General features: G+C 42.8%; 1 non-coding gene across 1 annotated transcript; it reads left to right on the top strand.

Moving 5' to 3' along the window:
* The first annotated feature begins 729 nt into the window (after positions 1 to 729).
* LOC120257429 lies at positions 730 to 837 on the top strand. Its single transcript, XR_005535676.1, has one exon. It is a non-coding gene; the product is annotated as a small nucleolar RNA R71 (small nucleolar RNA).
* The last annotated feature ends 4,445 nt before the right edge of the window (positions 838 to 5,282 follow it).

Genomic DNA, 5,282 nt, shown 5'->3' on the forward strand with positions numbered 1-5,282 from the left:
GTGTTGCTTGGTAAACTTCCATGTGGCCTTTCGGAAAGAGATTTCGCAATTTGCCCCACTTGATTTTCAAGGTTGTCCAAGGAGACGGTGTGATTGCGAAGTGTAGCCTCGACTGATTCAAACCTTGTATTTGCCGATTGAACAAATCTATCCAAGTGCTTCTCCAAATCAGTCATTCTGGTTTCCAAACCTGAAATTATGTTTTCCACTTGAGGGGCTTGTTGTTGTTGTTGGAACCCCGATGGCCCCATGGTCTTTTGTGGTCCTTGATTACTCCATGAAAAGTTGGGATGATTCTTCCAACCTGAATTGTAGGTGTTGCTGTATGGATTCCCTTGAGGTCTCATTCCATTACCTACAAAGTCAACATTCTCAACTGAAGAAACATCACCAATGACAATTGGGCAATCGGAGGGAACATGTCCTCCACCACAACCGGTGCAATTGGTCACGGCTGCCACTCTATTCGAAGCTATAAGATCTAGCTTCTTACTCAAACTCTCCACTTGGGCGGCCAATGAAGTTACCGCATCAATTTCATGGAGACCGGCCACCTTTTTCTTCTCTCTAGCGTTCCACTGGTAGCTATTTAACCCCATTTCCTCAATCAATTGACAAGCCTCGTCGGGGGTCTTGCTACCTAAGGTACCTCCCCGCCGCATCCAAGAGTTGCCTCGTGACTCGGGGTTCAAACCAATGTAGAAGGTTTGAACAATCATCCACTCCGGGAATCCGTGTTACGGACACTCTGCGCAGGAGTTCCTTGAACCTTTCCCATGTCTCAAATAGAGACTCCAATTCCAACTTCATAAAGGATGAGATCTCATTCCTAAGCTTTGCTGATTTTCCGGGAGGGAAATAACGGGCTAGAAAAGCTTCTACCATCTCCTCCCATGTAGTGATTGATGCCCTAGGTAATGAGTGTAGCCACTGCTTTTCTTTCCCCTTTAAGGAAAATGGGAAGGCTCTCAATTTGATGGCATCATCCATCACACCATTTATCTTCAACATGTCACACACCTTGAGGAAGCTCTCTATGTGACTATTTGGATCCTCATGGGCCAAACCATTGAATTGTGTGGACTGCTGTAGCATATGGATGAATGGCAGCTTTAGCTCGAAATTCTGAGCTGTAATTGGGGGACGCACAATACTCGATTGTGTCCCCAACAATGAAGGTCTGGCATAATCGGATAGTGTCCGTTGTTGCTCATTTTGTTCTGCCATGTTGTCAGAGCCTTCTACTTCCAAATCAGCTGGATTAGGATGTTCTTGTACAGGTTCTTGCCCTTTGATTCGAAGTGTACGTTCAAGCTCAAGGTCTCCTTCAATCAATATTGATGGATTCCTTGGGTCATAACCTGGAGCTGCACCAAAAGTAAAGAAAAAGAAAATCAGAATGATGATAGAATAAGAAGATATGAAATAGAATGAAGGGTAAATAGCTAAGAAAACAAAGTGCAAAGTATCTCTAAACGCCTACTCCCCGGCAACGGCGCCAAAAACATGACAAGTTTCCCTTGCTTATATCACGCAAGTGCACGGGCTTGTCGAAGTAATAATCCCGGGTAAGCGGGGTCGAATCCATAGGGAGTAAGGAGTGAAAATACTTAGTTTGATTCTTAGCTATGTGGAAGATCAATTGTGATAGGTGTGAAATTGATTCTATTCTCAACAATAAAATCAACAAGTGAAAGAGCAAAAGTAAGAAGAGGGTAAGGCAATCAATAAAGATGGGGTACACGGATAATGCTTCACCTAGGATAATCGCTTCAAGTGCAAGAACTCTCTATTATGCTTCCTAATCAATGCAATGGTGAGTCGTGGAAATCCTTACATACATAGTCCCAAATCTAAGGTCAACTATGCCTAACTCTATACATGTCCCGGAGGAGAAATCGAACAATCTCAACACCTCGACTTTTCGCATAGAGTTGCAATGAACTCTAGGGATTCCAAGTGATAAATCTCTTCCTAAATATAGACCCTAACCCTTTGGTCCGAAAGCGAAAGGTCCCTAGCCACAATTAAGCCCTAGATACTAAGATCCTCTCAACGCTTCACTCCATTGCACGCGCAACTAGGCCCCAGCGGAGGTTCATCCCTTAGACCACTCACTCTATTATGGCCGCAAAGAACTCAAGGAACGGAGGTAGAATCTATCATGCCGGAGGGGAAATGGGACGCTCCTGTACCTCTCGACTCACCCTCTCAACACTCTCCAACCTAGCTTTGTCTAACACTCATGGTGTGTCACTCACTCACAAGGTTATCAACAAGAACTCTCAACCCTAGTGTCACTCTAGGGGAAATATTCATACAATCAAGCATTCAAGGTTGGAACTCACAATAAACATCAATTTATTGAAAGCATAATAAAGAAGTTCAATGAAACGAATACATCCTAGGGTTCATAATCATCCAAGTACCCACTAGGGGTTTAGCTCTCCATGGAGCTTAATACAATCAAAGAAATCGAATGTAAAATCAATGAATCCATAAATAAACCCCCTCGATTGTCGTATCGATGGTCTTGTGGAGAGTCCTCTACTCGTCGTCCAAAGATTCCTTCGTCCGGTATAGGATACGCCTCGATCGAAGCTCCCCTACCAACCTTCTTCCTAATGGAGTCACAATGTCAGAGCCGTAGAACTTCTCCAAAACCTTGCCAATACCCCTCGAAACCCTAGCCGAAGTCCTCTCACAAGTTGGGGAAAAGATGGAGAAAAGAATACCAAAATCGGGGCTGAAATCGGCTTTAAATAGGGCTGGAATTGGGCGACTGCACGGGCGTGTATGATGTCACACGCCCCTGTGGAATTTCCACACGGGCGTGGATAATTTCCACACGCCCGTGTGGATTCTCTGTTTCTCTGATTTCTCGGCCGGGCTGCTACAGTACTATGCCGGAAATACTCCCGAATTCCATACTTTCATTGGGGTAACGCAAACGGGCACACGTTTGCGTCGTGAATCACTTGCCTCTTCAATGATGTGCACATTGGTGGATCTCTTGTTCTTATGTGCATAAATCAGAATTATCGAGTGTGACTGCCTTTGTGCCCCTCCAACTGAATGTGCACTTGAATACGAGGAGGTTGGCACACACTCTAGCATCTCACACCTGACCTATGTCTTCGCGTTTGAACCTTAGCAAGATCTCCTCCAAAATAGGTGCATTATGATCCACATTGGCATATTTCCTTCATACTCGGCCTCACAACCCTACCTGCATAAAAGTAACATAAAAAAACACATATTAATGTAAAAACACGAGAAAAAGTAATGCTCAACATAAGGAATGAATGCTTCGCATTCATATCGCACAAGCACTTAGTAAGCTAGGAAGCACACATTCTCACTTTACTTAATACATAAGCGCGAGAGGCTGAGCCTATAGTATAGTATAGTATAGTCTTTTTCCCTATCTACGCTATATCAACAAGGCCTCAAACTCAGTAGCTTGTCAATTCTTGGTGTAATACTCACTCGTATCGTAAATGAAAAATGATTGGTGTAAAATTTTTCACTGATCAGGTGTGATCAGTCTCATCCGTGTAAGAATTTAGAATTCCTCTTCCAACCCGTCCCGGAATGGGCGTTATGGCAAAAACAAGAAGAAAAGAAAGAGAGGAATTTGTCCAATAGTCACAAATGGTGCCTCCACAGGTTGACATCCGATCCAACCTCAGTAGTAAAGCAATCCGCCAAAAAGCAACCAAAAATTCCTTGGTGAATCGGGCGAAAACTTGAACTACGCACATGCATACTTTTAAAAAGGTAAAAGCCAACAGAGATATAGAAACTGGTGCTATTGCGGCTACACCTCCCGATTTGTCAGGTATACTGCGAAAGAATGGCATGGATCGGTAGAAATACCATTCGGCTACAATATGAGGCGGGGTGGGCATCGGATTAGCAGGTATATAATTGTCGGGATGCCCCAAAACATTAGGAGCATAAAAAATCCAAATGGAAGAAAAGATAGCAAAAGCTACCCAACCTACTAGATCCTTTACATAAAAATAAGGGTAAGAAGCAATTTTATCCATCTCTGAATGTACACCCAATGGATTATTTGATCCATATTGATGCAATGCGGCCAGATGAAGAAGACTGGCGCCTACTAAAATAAGGAGTAAATGATGAAGACTACGATTTAAGGTGGCATTGTCCACGGAGAAACCACCCAAAGCCAAGTCACTATGGTATCTCCTACTGGGTATGGCGCTAGCTAAAGTTTGATGCTGCTCAGCTCCCAGCTCATCGTCAGCCCCAAGGTGGTACGTATCCTATAAAAAGCTGTCACAATCATTAAAGGAATATGACATGGACACCAAACAAATTCCTAGAATTTGCTATAACTGCATAATGAACCAGAAAAATATGAGGAGAACCCTGATAGAAGCATACTTTTGATAGCATGCATATAATGGAGCAACCCATTACACCGACATCTCTCATAACGTGTTCTGCGCTGTTTGAAAGCTAGATCACATAGGGTGTGTGATGCATAGCTAAACGCCCGATCACTATACAGATGACTGACAAAACCCATTAGCAGACCGAACTACTTGATAACTAAGATTGCTCGGGATTTGGATGATCATCAAATCTTTGGTTAGAGTGTGGAAGGATATAGGTTATTTAAAGAAGATCATTGGTTCCTTATATTCATTTTCTCTTTTCTATAAATGACAACTCCTCTTCCCCTTATTTACCCCCTTGCCTTGATGGAAATTGGCTTCATGCATGAGAAGATTCCATTTGGCGAGAGGGAAGCGATGAATCACACAGGCTACGGTTGCTCGGTTGGTTGATTCTCGAAATAACGTCATTAGGAAAAAAACTGCGGTTTCTTTCTTAGGCTTCAAACAACTAGAAGAAACCTAAGAAAGAAAAGTAAGGAACTTCTAACTTTCCTTGAAGAAGTTTTCCTACTACCTACCACTAGCTTTAAAGAGCTTGATTTCAATCTCAACAAAGAACTCAAATTAAAGCAAATTGCTTGGTGTCCCTGTACTCTTTTTGCTGCCTTGTGGAGCTTTTGGAAAGGAAGAATTTTGAAGGAAAGTCATCTAGGAAACTCTTATTGGCGAGAGAGAGAGTCCAATATGATATTGGCCTTGGTTCTGTGAAATGAAGAACTTTTTGTCTTTCTCATTGAGCCTATTCTACCTTCATTAGTAAGAGTAGCGAGATACCCAGGACTCTTTGACTTCAATGGTGGGAACAACACTTAGCACTCAGAGTGAACATGAACAAGAGTTCTATTAGAAAAT

Source organism: Dioscorea cayenensis, unplaced genomic scaffold, assembly GCF_009730915.1.
Source record: "Dioscorea cayenensis subsp. rotundata cultivar TDr96_F1 unplaced genomic scaffold, TDr96_F1_v2_PseudoChromosome.rev07_lg8_w22 25.fasta BLBR01002100.1, whole genome shotgun sequence".
Lineage (NCBI taxonomy): Eukaryota > Viridiplantae > Streptophyta > Magnoliopsida > Dioscoreales > Dioscoreaceae > Dioscorea > Dioscorea cayenensis.